Here is a 16,565-nt window from a genome sequence, read left to right on the forward strand (position 1 = left end):
AGGGTTTAACAAGGTTTCTCACCTGTTACCTGTGGCTTGACTTTAGATGTGGCCAGTTCGATTACCCTGCAGCCTAAGAGTGTCTTCAGAATATGGCCAATTTGACATGAATTTAAAAATGCCTCAGATAGGACCAAAAAAGTGTCTGGAGCTTCCCGTCAGGGTAAGAGTGACAACAGGTTTCCACATGTCAAAATGGGGGAAATCTTAGCAAATGGCTTCATGGTTATTCATGAGAATCGTGTTGTTGTATTGTTGAGTGTATCATGGGATCTCACCTGAAATCTGTGGCTTGACTACAAACCTGTAACCTATGCTACTGTGGCCTATAGAGCTAGAAGGCTGGATAACCAGGTGTGTAAAGGTGTGAAGTGGGATAGATGGCCTGCAGTCCTATCCCAAATGGACAACTAATCCCTATGTACTTGCGGAGATCTGAGAGGATGCGATTGGTATAAGAAACACGACTAAACTTCAACCTCCGGAGGGGTCAAAAAAATACATTTTCGTTGTCGGCAGGATTTGAACCTGCGCAGGAAGATCCTAATGGATTTCTAGTCCATCGCCTTAACCACTCGGCCACGACAACGTTGACAGAAGAAAACAAGCTTGTTAGGAGTGAATGGGCCAACAGTCATAGCCTACAGAAAGTGAAATTTAACAACTGAAAGATAATGCAGTAACTCATTATAATGCAATAACACAAAATGTTCCCCTCATTCATTTGTTATTAAGTCCAGCTGTTTTCTAATTTAACCTTGATCTTTGCTCAGCTCCAGAAGGTCTGCATTTGAGAGTGTTTATTATGAATTGTTATTTCACTGTGTGAAGTTGTTATTTCATCATTCTTATTATTACTGCTGAACAGCATGACTCCTGAGAGGCACTAAAAAACTGTGAGAAGTGGGATTTGAACCCACGCCTCCATGGGAGACTGCGACCTGAACGCAGCGCCTTAGACCGCTCGGCCATCCTGACTACAGCACAGTAACTGGGTATCGGGTTAAAGTGTATGCGGTAAAAGTAGAAATATGAACAACGCTCTAAAATCACCACAGAGACCAGAACAAATATGCACGATACTGACTTGCACTTTCAATAGTCATTTGTTTTTATAAATTAAAAAGTCCAGTCATTGATTTAACCTCAATATGGCCTTCAATGGGAAAGAGTAGTAAATCGTCATTGAATGAGCGCTAAACTGGCATCAGAATATGGCCATTCTGATATAAATGATACAATTCCTCAGATAAGACTGAAAAAGTGTCTGGAAATATCAGCAACCATCAGGGTAAGAGTGACAACAGGTCCACATGGGGGAAATCCTTACAAATGGCTTAATGAGTCATTTCAACGCAATCGTGTTATTATTTATTTTTAGGGTTTAACAAGGCAGCTCACCTGTGACTTGACATTAGATGCGGCGACTTTGATTACCCTGCAGACGATATTTTTGTTCTTCCCGCCAATACAATCCACTGACAACGACCGACGAGTTCTGCGTTCCGAGATTATTTTTGTTATTTGCCTGTTTGGGGCCCGCCTGTGAAATTGCGCGATTCTTGCAATTCTCTTTCAGCCTCTCATCAACTAGCTGTTTTTGCAGAATATTAAAAATACGATAGTTATTCACTACTCATATTAACTAGGTGTCATTTACGTTACCTTAAGTCATTTATTTTTCAACTGGATTTTACAAAGGTGCATGACATGCAGGCGCTAAAAAATTGTCAGGAGGGGGTTTCAAACCATGCCTATAGGGGAGTCTGCGACCTGAATGACTTAATGGTTATTTTCAATGCAATCAAGTTTTTCTTTTTCTTTTAGGGTTTAACAAGGTTTCTCACCTGTTACCTGTGGCTTGACTTTAGATGTGGCCAGTTCGATTACCCTGCAGCCTAAGAGTGTCTTCAGAATATGGCCAATTTGACATGAATTTAAAAATGCCTCAGATAGGACCAAAAAAGTGTCTGGAGCTTCCCGTCAGGGTAAGAGTGACAACAGGTTTCCACATGTCAAAATGGGGGAAATCTTAGCAAATGGCTTCATGGTTATTCATGAGAATCGTGTTGTTGTATTGTTGAGTGTATCATGGGATCTCACCTGAAATCTGTGGCTTGACTACAAACCTGTAACCTATGCTACTGTGGCCTATAGAGCTAGAAAGCTGGATAACCAGGTGTGTAAAGGTGTGAAGTGGGATAGATGGCCTGCAGTCCTATCCCAAATGGACAACTAATCCCTATGTACTTGCGGAGATCTGAGAGGATGCGATTGGTATAAGAAACACGACTAAACTTCAACCTCCGGAGGGGTCAAAAAAATACATTTTCGTTGTCGGCAGGATTTGAACCTGCGCAGGAAGATCCTAATGGATTTCTAGTCCATCGCCTTAACCACTCGGCCACGACAACATTGACAGAAGAAAACAAGCTTGTTAGGAGTGAATGGGCCAACAGGCATAGCCTACAGAAAGTGAAATTTAACAACTGAAAGATAATGCAGTAACTCATTATAATGCAATAACACAAAATGTTCCCCTCATTCATTTGTTATTAAGTCCAGCTGTTTTCTAATTCAACCTTGATCTTTGCTCAGCTCCAGAAGGTCTGCATTTGAGAGTGTTTATTATGAATTGTTATTTCACTGTGTGAAGTTGTTATTTCATCATTCTTATTATTACTGCTGAACAGCATGACTCCTGAGAGGCACTAAAAAACTGTGAGAAGTGGGATTTGAACCCACGCCTCCATGGGAGACTGCGACCTGAACGCAGCGCCTTAGACCGCTCGGCCATCCTGACTACAGCACAGTAACTGGGTATCGGGTTAAAGTGTATGCGGTAAAAGTAGAAATATACGCTCTAAAATCACCACAGAGACCAGAACAAATATGCACGATACTGACTTGCACTTTCAATAGTCATTTGTTTTTATAAATTAAAAAGTCCAGTCATTGATTTAACCTCAATATGGCCTTCAATGGGAAAGAGTAGTAAATCGTCATTGAATGAGCGCTAAACTGGCATCAGAATATGGCCATTCTGATATAAATGATAAAATTCCTCAGATAAGACTGAAAAAGTGTCTGGAAATATCAGCAACCATCAGGGTAAGAGTGACAACAGGTCCACATGGGGGAAATCCTTACAAATGGCTTAATGAGTCATTTCAACGCAATCGTGTTATTATTTATTTTTAGGGTTTAACAAGGCAGCTCACCTGTGACTTGACATTAGATGCGGCGACTTTGATTACCCTGCAGACGATATTTTTGTTCTTCCCGCCAATACAATCCACTGACAACGACCGACGAGTTCTGCGTTCCGAGATTATTTTTGTTATTTGCCTGTTTGGGGCCCGCCTGTGAAATTGCGCGATTCTTGCAATTCTCTTTCAGCCTCTCATCAACTAGCTGTTTTTGCAGAATATTAAAAATACGATAGTTATTCACTACTCATATTAACTAGGTGTCATTTACGTTACCTTAAGTCATTTATTTTTCAACTGGATTTTACAAAGGTGCATGACATGCAGGCGCTAAAAAATTGTCAGGAGGGGGTTTCAAACCATGCCTATAGGGGAGTCTGCGACCTGAATGACTTAATGGTTATTTTCAATGCAATCAAGTTTTTCTTTTTCTTTTAGGGTTTAACAAGGTTTCTCACCTGTTACCTGTGGCTTGACTTTAGATGTGGCCAGTTCGATTACCCTGCAGCCTAAGAGTGTCTTCAGAATATGGCCAATTTGACATGAATTTAAAAATGCATCAGATAGGACCAAAAAAGTGTCTGGAGCTTCCCGTCAGGGTAAGAGTGACAACAGGTTTCCACATGTCAAAATGGGGGAAATCTTAGCAAATGGCTTCATGGTTATTCATGAGAATCGTGTTGTTGTATTGTTGAGTGTATCATGGGATCTCACCTGAAATCTGTGGCTTGACTACAAACCTGTAACCTATGCTACTGTGGCCTATAGAGCTAGAAAGCTGGATAACCAGGTGTGTAAAGGTGTGAAGTGGGATAGATGGCCTGCAGTCCTATCCCAAATGGACAACTAATCCCTATGTACTTGCGGAGATCTGAGAGGATGCGATTGGTATAAGAAACACGACTAAACTTCAACCTCCGGAGGGGTCAAAAAAATGCATTTTCATTGTCGGCAGGATTTGAACCTGCGCTGGAAGATCCTAATGCATTTCTAGTCCATCGCCTTAACCACTCGGCCACGACAACGTCGACAGAAGAAAACAGGCTTGTTAGGAGTGTATGGGCCAACAGGCATAGCCTACAGAAAGTGAAATTTAACAACTGAAAGATAATGCAGTAACTCATTACAATGCAATAACACAAAATGTTCCCCTCATTCATTTGTTATTAAGTCCAGCTGTTTTCTTATTTAACCTTGATCTTTGCTCAGCTCCAGAAGGTCTGCATTTGAGAGTGTTTATTATGAATTGTTATTTCACTGTGTGAAGTTGTTATTTCATCATTCTTATTATTACTGCTGAGCAGCATGACTCCTGAGAGGCACTAAAAAACTGTCAGAAGTGGGATTTGAACCCACGCCTCCATAGGAGACTGCGACCTGAACGCAGCGCCTTAGACCGCTCGGCCATCCTGACTACAGCACAGTAACTGGGTATCGGGTTAAAGTGTATGCGGTAAAAGTAGAAATATGAACAACGCTCTAAAATCACCACAGAGACCAGAACAACTATGCACGATACTGACTTGCACTTTCAATAGTCATTTGTTTTTATAAATTAAAAAGTCCAGTCATTGATTTAACCTCAATATGGCCTTCAATGGGAAAGAGTAGTAAATCGTCATTGAATGAGCGCTAAACTGGCATCAGAATATGGCCATTCTGATATAAATGATAAAATTCCTCAGATAAGACTGAAAAAGTGTCTGGAAATATCAGCAACCATCAGGGTAAGAGTGACAACAGGTCCACATGGGGGAAATCCTTACAAATGGCTTAATGAGTCATTTCAACGCAATCGTGTTATTATTTATTTTTAGGGTTTAACAAGGCAGCTCACCTGTGACTTGACATTAGATGCGGCGACTTTGATTACCCTGCAGACGATATTTTTGTTCTTCCCGCCAATACAATCCACTGACAACGACCGACGAGTTCTGCGTTCCAAGATTATTTTTGTTATTTGCCTGTTTGGGGCCCGCCTGTGAAATTGCGCGATTCTTGCAATTCTCTTTCAGCCTCTCATCAACTAGCTGTTTTTGCAGAATATTACAAATACGATAGTTATTCACTACTCATATTAACTAGGTGTCATTTACGTTACCTTAAGTCATTTATTTTTCAACTGGATTTTACAAAGGTGCATGACATGCAGGCGCTAAAAAGTTGTCAGGAGGGGGTTTCAAACCATGCCTATAGGGGAGTCTGCGACCTGAATGACTTAATGGTTATTTTCAATGCAATCAAGTTTTTTCTTTTTCTTTTAGGGTTTAACAAGGTTTCTCACCTGTTACCTGTGGCTTGACTTTAGATGTGGCCAGTTCGATTACCCTGCAGCCTAAGAGTGTCTTCAGAATATGGCCAATTTGACATGAATTTAAAAATGCCTCAGTTAGGACCAAAAAAGTGTCTGGAGCTTCCCGTCAGGGTAAGAGTGACAACAGGTTTCCACATGTCAAAATGGGGGAAATCTTAGCAAATGGCTTCATGGTTTTCATGAGAATCGTGTTGTTGTATTGTTGAGTGTATCATGGGATCTCACCTGAAATCTGTGGCTTGACTACAAACCTGTAACCTATGCTACTGTGGCCTATAGAGCTAGAAGGCTGGATAACCAGGTGTGTAAAGGTGTGAAGTGGGACAGATGGCCTGCAGTCCTATCCCAAATGGACAACTAATCCCTATGTACTTGCGGAGATCTGAGAGGATGCGATTGGTATAAGAAACACGACTAAACTTCAACCTCCGGAGGGGTCAAAAAAATGCATTTTCGTTGTCGGCAGGATTTGAACCTGCGCAGGAAGATCCTAATGGATTTCTAGTCCATCGCCTTAACCACTCGGCCACGACAACATTGACAGAAGAAAACAAGCTTGTTAGGAGTGAATGGGCCAACAGGCATAGCCTACAGAAAGTGAAATTTAACAACTGAAAGATAATGCAGTAACTCATTATAATGCAATAACACAAAATGTTCCCCTCATTCATTTGTTATTAAGTCCAGCTGTTTTCTTATTTAACCTTGATCTTTGCTCAGCTCCAGAAGGTCTGCATTTGAGAGTGTTTATTATGAATTGTTATTTCACTGTGTGAAGTTGTTATTTCATCATTCTTATTATTACTGCTGAGCAGCATGACTCCTGAGAGGCACTAAAAAACTGTCAGAAGTGGGATTTCAATCCACGCCTCCATGGGAGACTGCGACCTGAACGCAGCGCCTTAGACCGCTCGGCCATCCTGACTACAGCACAGTAACTGGGTATCGGGTTAAAGTGTATGCGGTAAAAGTAGAAATATGAACAACGCTCTAAAATCACCACAGAGACCAGAACAACTATGCACGATACTGACTTGAACTTTCAATAGTCATTTGTTTTTATAAATTAAAAAGTCCAGTCATTGATTTAACCTCAATATGGCCTTCAATGGGAAAGAGTAGTAAATCGTCATTGAATGAGCGCTAAACTGGCATCAGAATATGGCCATTCTGATATAAATGATAAAATTCCTCAGATAAGACTGAAAAAGTGTCTGGAAATATCAGCAACCATCAGGGTAAGAGTGACAACAGGTCCACATGGGGGAAATCCTTACAAATGGCTTAATGAGTCATTTCAACGCAATCGTGTTATTATTTATTTTCAGGGTTTAACAAGGCAGCTCACCTGTGATTTGACATTAGATGCGGCGACTTTGATTACCCTGCAGACGATATTTTTGTTCTTCCCGCCAATACAATCCACTGACAACGACCGACGAGTTCTGCGTTCCGAGATTATTTTTGTTATTTGCCTGTTTGGGGCCCGCCTGTGAAATTGCGCGATTCTTGCAATTCTCTTTCAGCCTCTCATCAACTAGATGTTTTTGCAGAATATTACAAATACGATAGTTATTCACTACTCATATTAACTAGGTGTCATTTACGTTACCTTAAGTCATTTATTTTTCAACTGGATTTTACAAAGGTGCATGACATGCAGGCGCTAAAAAGTTGTCAGGAGGGGGTTTCAAACCATGCCTATAGGGGAGTCTGCGACCTGAATGACTTAATGGTTATTTTCAATGCAATCAAGTTTTTTCTTTTTCTTTTAGGGTTTAACAAGGTTTCTCACCTGTTACCTGTGGCTTGACTTTAGATGTGGCCAGTTCGATTACCCTGCAGCCTAAGAGTGTCTTCAGAATATGGCCAATTTGACATGAATTTAAAAATGCCTCAGTTAGGACCAAAAAAGTGTCTGGAGCTTCCCGTCAGGGTAAGAGTGACAACAGGTTTCCACATGTCAAAATGGGGGAAATCTTAGCAAATGGCTTAATGGTTTTCATGAGAATCGTGTTGTTGTATTGTTGAGTGTATCATGGGATCTCACCTGAAATCTGTGGCTTGACTACAAACCTGTAACCTATGCTACTGTGGCCTATAGAGCTAGAAGGCTGGATAACCAGGTGTGTAAAGGTGTGAAGTGGGACAGATGGCCTGCAGTCCTATCCCAAATGGACAACTAATCCCTATGTACTTGCGGAGATCTGAGAGGATGCGATTGGTATAAGAAACACGACTAAACTTCAACCTCCGGAGGGGTCAAAAAAATGCATTTTCGTTGTCGGCAGGATTTGAACCTGCGCAGGAAGATCCTAATGGTTTTCTAGTCCATTGCCTTAACCACTCGGCCACGACAACATTGACAGAAGAAAACAAGCTTGTTAGGAGTGAATGGGCCAACAGGCATAGCCTACAGAAAGTGAAATTTAACAACTGAAAGATAATGCAGTAACTCATTATAATGCAATAACACAAAATGTTCCCCTCATTCATTTGTTATTAAGTCCAGCTGTTTTCTTATTTAACCTTGATCTTTGCTCAGCTCCAGAAGGTCTGCATTTGAGAGTGTTTATTATGAATTGTTATTTCACTGTGTGAAGTTGTTATTTCATCATTCTTATTATTACTGCTGAGCAGCATGACTCCTGAGAGGCACTAAAAAACTGTCAGAAGTGGGATTTGAACCCACGCCTCCATGGGAGACTGCGAACTGAACGCAGCGCCTTAGACCGCTCGGCCATCCTGACTACAGCACAGTAACTGGGTATCGGGTTAAAGTGTATGCGGTAAAAGTAGAAATATGAACAACGCTCTAAAATCACCACAGAGACCAGAACAACTATGCACGATACTGACTTGCACTTTCAATAGTCATTTGTTTTTATAAATTAAAAAGTCCAGTCATTGATTTAACCTCAATATGGCCTTCAATGGGAAAGAGTAGTAAATCGTCATTGAATGAGCGCTAAACTGGCATCAGAATATGGCCATTCTGATATAAATGATAAAATTCCTCAGATAAGACTGAAAAAGTGTCTGGAAATATCAGCAACCATCAGGGTAAGAGTGACAACAGGTCCACATGGGGGAAATCCTTACAAATGGCTTAATGAGTCATTTCAACGCAATCGTGTTATTATTTATTTTCAGGGTTTAACAAGGCAGCTCACCTGTGATTTGACATTAGATGCGGCGACTTTGATTACCCTGCAGACGATATTTTTGTTCTTCCCGCCAATACAATCCACTGACAACGACCGACGAGTTCTGCGTTCCTAGATTATTTTTGTTATTTGCCTGTTTGGGGCCCGCCTGTGAAATTGCGCGATTCTTGCAATTCTCTTTCAGCCTCTCATCAACTAGCTGTTTTTACAGAATATTACAAATACGATAGTTATTCACTACTCATATTAACTAGGTGTCATTTACGTTACCTTAAGTCATTTATTTTTCAACTGGATTTTACAAAGGTGCATGACATGCAGGCGCTAAAAAGTTGTCAGGAGGGGGTTTCAAACCATGCCTATAGGGGAGTCTGCGACCTGAATGACTTAATGGTTATTTTCAATGCAATTGAGTTTTTTATTTTTCTTTTAGGGTTTAACAAGGTTTCTCACCTGTTACCTGTGGCTTGACTTTAGATGTGGCCAGTTCGATTACCCTGCAGACTATAAGAGTGTCTTCAGAATATGGCCAATTTGACATGAATTTAAAAATGCCTCAGATAGGACCAAAAAAGTGTCTGGAGCTTCCCGTCAGGGTAAGAGTGACAACAGGTTTCCACATGTCAAAATGGGGGAAATCTTAGCAAATGGCTTAATGGTTATTCATGAGAATCGTGTTGTTGTATTGTTGAGTGTATCATGGGATCTCACCTGAAATCTGTGGCTTGACTACAAACCTGTAACCTATGCTACTGTGGCCTATAGAGCTAGAAGGCTGGATAACCAGGTGTGTAAAGGTGTGAAGTGGGACAGATGGCCTGCAGTCCTATCCCAAATGGACAACTAATCCCTATGTACTTGCGGAGATCTGAGAGGATGCGATTGGTATAAGAAACACGACTAAACTTCAATCTCCGGAGGGGTCAAAAAAATGCATTTTCGTTGTCGGCAGGATTTGAACCTGCGCAGGAAGATCCTAATGGATTTCTAGTCCATCGCCTTAACCACTCGGCCACGACAACGTTGACAGAAGAAAACAAGCTTGTTAGGAGTGAATGGGCCAACAGGCATAGCCTACAGAAAGTGAAATTTAACAACTGAAAGATAATGCAGTAACTCATTATTACGCAATAACACAAAATGTTCCCCTCATTCATTTGTTATTAAGTCCAGCTGTTTTCTTATTTAACCTTGATCTTTGCTCAGCTCCAGAAGGTCTGCATTTGAGAGTGTTTATTATGAATTGTTATTTCACTGTGTGAAGTTGTTATTTCATCATTCTTATTATTACTGCTGAGCAGCATGACTCCTGAGAGGCACTAAAAAACTGTCAGAAGTGGGATTTGAACCCACGCCTCCATGGGAGACTGCGACCTGAACGCAGCGCCTTAGACCGCTCGGCCATCCTGACTACAGCACAGTAACTGGGTATCGGGTTAAAGTGTATGCGGTAAAAGTAGAAATATGAACAACGCTCTAAAATCACCACAGAGACCAGAACAACTATGCACGATACTGACTTGCACTTTCAATAGTCATTTGTTTTTATAAATTAAAATGTCCAGTCATTGATTTAACCTCAATATGGCCTTCAATGGGAAAGAGTAGTAAATCGTCATTGAATGAGCGCTAAACTGGCATCAGAATATGGCCATTCTGATATAAATGATAAAATTCCTCAGATAAGACTGAAAAAGTGTCTGGAAATATCAGCAACCATCAGGGTAAGAGTGACAACAGGTCCACATGGGGGAAATCCTTACAAATGGCTTAATGAGTCATTTCAACGCAATCGTGTTATTATTTATTTTCAGGGTTTAACAAGGCAGCTCACCTGTGATTTGACATTAGATGCGGCGACTTTGATTACCCTGCAGACGATATTTTTGTTCTTCCCGCCAATACAATCCACTGACAACGACCGACGAGTTCTGCGTTCCTAGATTATTTTTGTTATTTGCCTGTTTGGGGCCCGCCTGTGAAATTGCGCGATTCTTGCAATTCTCTTTCAGCCTCTCATCAACTAGCTGTTTTTACAGAATATTACAAATACGATAGTTATTCACTACTCATATTAACTAGGTGTCATTTACGTTACCTTAAGTCATTTATTTTTCAACTGGATTTTACAAAGGTGCATGACATGCAGGCGCTAAAAAGTTGTCAGGAGGGGGTTTCAAACCATGCCTATAGGGGAGTCTGCGACCTGAATGACTTAATGGTTATTTTCAATGCAATTGAGTTTTTTATTTTTCTTTTAGGGTTTAACAAGGTTTCTCACCTGTTACCTGTGGCTTGACTTTAGATGTGGCCAGTTCGATTACCCTGCAGACTATAAGAGTGTCTTCAGAATATGGCCAATTTGACATGAATTTAAAAATGCCTCAGATAGGACCAAAAAAGTGTCTGGAGCTTCCCGTCAGGGTAAGAGTGACAACAGGTTTCCACATGTCAAAATGGGGGAAATCTTAGCAAATGGCTTAATGGTTATTCATGAGAATCGTGTTGTTGTATTGTTGAGTGTATCATGGGATCTCACCTGAAATCTGTGGCTTGACTACAAACCTGTAACCTATGCTACTGTGGCCTATAGAGCTAGAAGGCTGGATAACCAGGTGTGTAAAGGTGTGAAGTGGGACAGATGGCCTGCAGTCCTATCCCAAATGGACAACTAATCCCTATGTACTTGCAGAGATCTGAGAGGATGCGATTGGTATAAGAAACACGACTAAACTTCAACCTCCGGAGGGGTCAAAAAAATGCATTTTCGTTGTCGGCAGGATTTGAACCTGCGCAGGAAGATCCTAATGGATTTCTAGTCCATCGCCTTAACCACTCGGCCACGACAACGTTGACAGAAGAAAACAAGCTTGTTAGGAGTGAATGGGCCAACAGGCATAGCCTACAGAAAGTGAAATTTAACAACTGAAAGATAATGCAGTAACTCATTATTACGCAATAACACAAAATGTTCCCCTCATTCATTTGTTATTAAGTCCAGCTGTTTTCTTATTTAACCTTGATCTTTGCTCAGCTCCAGAAGGTCTGCATTTGAGAGTGTTTATTATGAATTGTTATTTCACTGTGTGAAGTTGTTATTTCATCATTCTTACTATTACTGCTGAGCAGCATGACTCCTGAGAGGCACTAAAAAACTGTCAGTAGTGGGATTGAACCCACGCCTCCATGGGAGACTGCGACCTGAACGCAGTGCCTTAGACCGCTCGGCCATCCTGACTACAGCACAGTAACTGGGTATCGGGTTAAAGTGTATGCGGTAAAAGTAGAAATATGAACAACGCTCTAAAATCACCACAGAGACCAGAACAACTATGCACGATACTGACTTGCACTTTCAATAGTCATTTGTTTTTATAAATTAAAAAGTCCAGTCATTGATTTAACCTCAATATGGCCTTCAATGGGAAAGAGTAGTAAATCGTCATTGAATGAGCGCTAAACTGGCATCAGAATATGGCCATTCTGATATAAATGATAAAATTCCTCAGATAAGACTGAAAAAGTGTCTGGAAATATCAGCAACCATCAGGGTAAGAGTGACAACAGGTCCACATGGGGGAAATCCTTACAAATGGCTTAATGAGTCATTTCAACGCAATCGTGTTATTATTTATTTTCAGGGTTTAACAAGGCAGCTCACCTGTGATTTGACATTAGATGCGGCGACTTTGATTACCCTGCAGACGATATTTTTGTTCTTCCCGCCAATACAATCCACTGACAACGACCGACGAGTTCTGCGTTCCTAGATTATTTTTGTTATTTGCCTGTTTGGGGCCCGCCTGTGAAATTGCGCGATTCTTGCAATTCTCTTTCAGCCTCTCATCAACTAGCTGTTTTTGCAGAATATTACAAATACGATAGTTATTCACTACTCATATTAACTAGGTGTCATTTACGTTACCTTAAGTCATTTATTTTTCAACTGGATTTTACAAAGGTGCATGACATGCAGGCGCTAAAAAGTTGTCAGGAGGGGGTTTCAAACCATGCCTATAGGGGAGTCTGCGACCTGAATGACTTAATGGTTATTTTCAATGCAATCAAGTTTTTTCTTTTTCTTTTAGGGTTTAACAAGGTTTCTCACCTGTTACCTGTGGCTTGACTTTAGATGTGGCCAGTTCGATTACCCTGCAGCCTAAGAGTGTCTTCAGAATATGGCCAATTTGACATGAATTTAAAAATGCCTCAGTTAGGACCAAAAAAGTGTCTGGAGCTTCCCGTCAGGGTAAGAGTGACAACAGGTTTCCACATGTCAAAATGGGGGAAATCTTAGCAAATGGCTTAATGGTTATTCATGAGAATCGTGTTGTTGTATTGTTGAGTGTATCATGGGATCTCACCTGAAATCTGTGGCTTGACTACAAACCTGTAACCTATGCTACTGTGGCCTATAGAGCTAGAAGGCTGGATAACCAGGTGTGTAAAGGTGTGAAGTGGGACAGATGGCCTGCAGTCCTATCCCAAATGGACAACTAATCCCTATGTACTTGCGGAGATCTGAGAGGATGCGATTGGTATAAGAAACACGACTAAACTTCAACCTCCGGAGGGGTCAAAAAAATGCATTTTCGTTGTCGGCAGGATTTGAACCTGCGCAGGAAGATCCTAATGGATTTCTAGTCCATCGCCTTAACCACTCGGCCACGACAACGTTAACAGAAGAAAACAAGCTTGTTAGGAGTGAATGGGCCAACAGGCATAGCCTACAGAAAGTGAAATTTAACAACTGAAAGATAATGCAGTAACTCATTATAATGCAATAACACAAAATGTTCCCCTCATTCATTTGTTATTAAGTCCAGCTGTTTTCTTATTTAACCTTGATCTTTGCTCAGCTCCAGAAGGTCTGCATTTGAGAGTGTTTATTATGAATTGTTATTTCACTGTGTGAAGTTGTTATTTCATCATTCTTATTATTACTGCTGAGCAGCATGACTCCTGAGAGGCACTAAAAAACTGTCAGAAGTGGGATTTGAACCCACGCCTCCATGGGAGACTGCGACCTGAACGCAGCGCCTTAGACCGCTCGGCCATCCTGACTACAGCACAGTAACTGGGTATCGGGTTAAAGTGTATGCGGTAAAAGTAGAAATATGAACAACGCTCTAAAATCACCACAGAGACCAGAACAACTATGCACGATACTGACTTGCACTTTCAATAGTCATTTGTTTTTATAAATTAAAAAGTCTAGTCATTGATTTAACCTCAATATGGCCTTCAATGGGAAAGAGTAGTAAATCGTCATTGAATGAGCGCTAAACTGGCATCAGAATATGGCCATTCTGATATAAATGATAAAATTCCTCAGATAAGACTGAAAAAGTGTCTGGAAATATCAGCAACCATCAGGGTAAGAGTGACAACAGGTCCACATGGGGGAAATCCTTACAAATGGCTTAATGAGTCATTTCAACGCAATCGTGTTATTATTTATTTTCAGGGTTTAACAAGGCAGCTCACCTGTGATTTGACATTAGATGCGGCGACTTTGATTACCCTGCAGACGATATTTTTGTTCTTCCCGCCAATAAAATCCACTGACAACGACCGACGAGTTCTGCGTTCCTAGATTATTTTTGTTATTTGCCTGTTTGGGGCCCGCCTGTGAAATTGCGCGATTCTTGCAATTCTCTTTCAGCCTCTCATCAACTAGCTGTTTTTGCAGAATATTACAAATACAATAGTTATTCACTACTCATATTAACTAGGTGTCATTTACGTTACCTTAAGTCATTTATTTTTCAACTGGATTTTACAAAGGTGCATGACATGCAGGCGCTAAAAAGTTGTCAGGAGGGGGTTTCAAACCATGCCTATAGGGGAGTCTGCGACCTGAATGACTTAATGGTTATTTTCAATGCAATTGAGTTTTTTCTTTTTCTTTTAGGGTTTAACAAGGTTTCTCACCTGTTACCTGTGGCTTGACTTTAGATGTGGCCAGTTCGATTACCCTGCAGACTATAAGAGTGTCTTCAGAATATGGCCAATTTGACATGAATTTAAAAATGCCTCAGATAGGACCAAAAAAGTGTCTGGAGCTTCCCGTCAGGGTAAGAGTGACAACAGGTTTCCACATGTCAAAATGGGGGAAATCTTAGCAAATGGCTTAATGGTTATTCATGAGAATCGTGTTGTTGTATTGTTGAGTGTATCATGGGATCTCACCTGAAATCTGTGGCTTGACTACAAACCTGTAACCTATGCTACTGTGGCCTATAGAGCTAGAAGGCTGGATAACCAGGTGTGTAAAGGTGTGAAGTGGGATAGATGGCCTGCAGTCCTATCCCAAATGGACAACTAATCCCTATGTACTTGCGGAGATCTGAGAGGATGCGATTGGTATAAGAAACACGACTAAACTTCAACCTCCGGAGGGGTCAAAAAAATGCATTTTCATTGTCGGCAGGATTTGAACCTACGCAGGAAGATCCTAATGGATTTCTAGTCCATCGCCTTAACCACTCGGCCACGACAACATTGACAAAAGAAAACAGGCTTGTTAGGAGTGAATGGGCCAACAGGCATAGCCTACAGAAAGTGAAATTTAACAACTGAAAGATAATGCAGTAACTCATTATAATGCAATAACACAAAATGTTCCCCTCATTCATTTGTTATTAAGTCCAGCTGTTTTCTTATTTAACCTCTCTGATCTACCGATCCCGGATCCGGGTTTGAATTCAACAACATACGGTGTTCGCCACAAATAGTCATATTAAACATTCATGAAAATACAAGTGTCTCACATGCTTCAAAAGCCTAGAATCTTGCTAATCCAACTGCGTTGTCATATTTAAAAAATAATTTATTGCGAAATAATAAGCTGCGTTTATCTGAGCATAGACCCCCATATCAAACTACTTATTCAACCAGCACTTGCGTAACAAAGTCACAGATTACATTGAAATAAATCGTTTACCTTTGAAGATCTTGCTCTGGTTGCAATCCCAAGGCTCATTGTTACACAATGAATGGTCGTTTGTTCGGTTAAATCCATGTTTTATAGCCTAACACGAAACATTTTGTGAACGCTTATCTCGTTGAATTTCCTGTCATACAATTTTCAAAGTAACGTCCAACGTAAAGAGACTCTCTTTTCCTCGTCTTTTCCCTCTCTTTCCAGTCATGTTTGGTTTACTTGCAATCAACTCTTTGTTTGGAACGCAATCAACCCTGATGGGCCATTTTGCGGGCTCTATTGATATGGTAATACCGATTGGAAGACAACACGTGAGGAGCCCATTGCGCAGCAATTATATGACCACTGTCTTGTTGATTGACTCTATTTTAACCCAATGACCACTGATCTTCTTGAAATCTAGCTGGGTAGATAGCCAATGAGCAGATGTAACTGGAAATATCCCATGATTCATTGTTGTAAGACAAACCTATTCACTGGACGCTGGCGTAAAGACCGTTCTTTCGCCATTGCCAATTGAACCGTGAAGGAGTGACTCTAATTACGCACAGACGTTTTTCAGTAATTTGCTACTTCAACTGTTTATTTCGCGAATAAAATGGCAAATAAGTCTAAGAAAGCGACCTCTAAGACTAGATACACGAATGTAGAAATGATTTTGGAAGAGATTGACCGGGAAAGTGAGACAGATTTGGCAGAGATTGAAGACTCCATTAGCTCCCATAGTTTCGATTCTGAAACTGAGGCATATTTTTTGAACGGAGAGGACATCGTTTTGGACTGGTAAGTTGCTCTCATGCTAATGCCGTTGTTTGACTTTAATATAAAATATTATTAGTGATTGTTTTTACATTTTATTTGCAAAAATGGCTAAAGTACACGTTAGCTAGCCATTGTGAGTGAGGGCCTGTTTCTTTGAGAACGCATGG

General features: G+C 40.8%; 9 non-coding genes across 9 annotated transcripts; all 9 read right to left on the reverse strand.

The window, feature by feature from the left end:
* Positions 1-507: 507 nt before the first annotated feature.
* Positions 508-589, reverse strand: trnas-aga. The gene has a single exon. It is a non-coding gene; the product is annotated as a tRNA-Ser (tRNA).
* Positions 590-2,332: 1,743 nt separating this feature from the next.
* trnas-aga lies at positions 2,333-2,414 on the reverse strand. Its single transcript has one exon. It is a non-coding gene; the product is annotated as a tRNA-Ser (tRNA).
* A 2,126-nt stretch (positions 2,415-4,540) lies between these two features.
* Positions 4,541-4,623, reverse strand: trnal-cag. The gene has a single exon. It is a non-coding gene; the product is annotated as a tRNA-Leu (tRNA).
* Positions 4,624-5,977: 1,354 nt separating this feature from the next.
* On the reverse strand, positions 5,978-6,059 carry trnas-aga. The gene has a single exon. It is a non-coding gene; the product is annotated as a tRNA-Ser (tRNA).
* Positions 6,060-9,630: 3,571 nt separating this feature from the next.
* On the reverse strand, positions 9,631-9,712 carry trnas-aga. Its single transcript has one exon. It is a non-coding gene; the product is annotated as a tRNA-Ser (tRNA).
* A 306-nt stretch (positions 9,713-10,018) lies between these two features.
* On the reverse strand, positions 10,019-10,101 carry trnal-cag. Its single transcript has one exon. It is a non-coding gene; the product is annotated as a tRNA-Leu (tRNA).
* Positions 10,102-11,458: 1,357 nt separating this feature from the next.
* On the reverse strand, positions 11,459-11,540 carry trnas-aga. The gene has a single exon. It is a non-coding gene; the product is annotated as a tRNA-Ser (tRNA).
* A 1,743-nt stretch (positions 11,541-13,283) lies between these two features.
* Positions 13,284-13,365, reverse strand: trnas-aga. The gene has a single exon. It is a non-coding gene; the product is annotated as a tRNA-Ser (tRNA).
* Positions 13,366-13,671: 306 nt separating this feature from the next.
* trnal-cag lies at positions 13,672-13,754 on the reverse strand. The gene has a single exon. It is a non-coding gene; the product is annotated as a tRNA-Leu (tRNA).
* Positions 13,755-16,565: the final 2,811 nt, after the last annotated feature.

Source organism: Oncorhynchus mykiss, unplaced genomic scaffold, assembly GCF_013265735.2.
Source record: "Oncorhynchus mykiss isolate Arlee unplaced genomic scaffold, USDA_OmykA_1.1 un_scaffold_292, whole genome shotgun sequence".
NCBI classification, from domain to species: domain Eukaryota; kingdom Metazoa; phylum Chordata; class Actinopteri; order Salmoniformes; family Salmonidae; genus Oncorhynchus; species Oncorhynchus mykiss.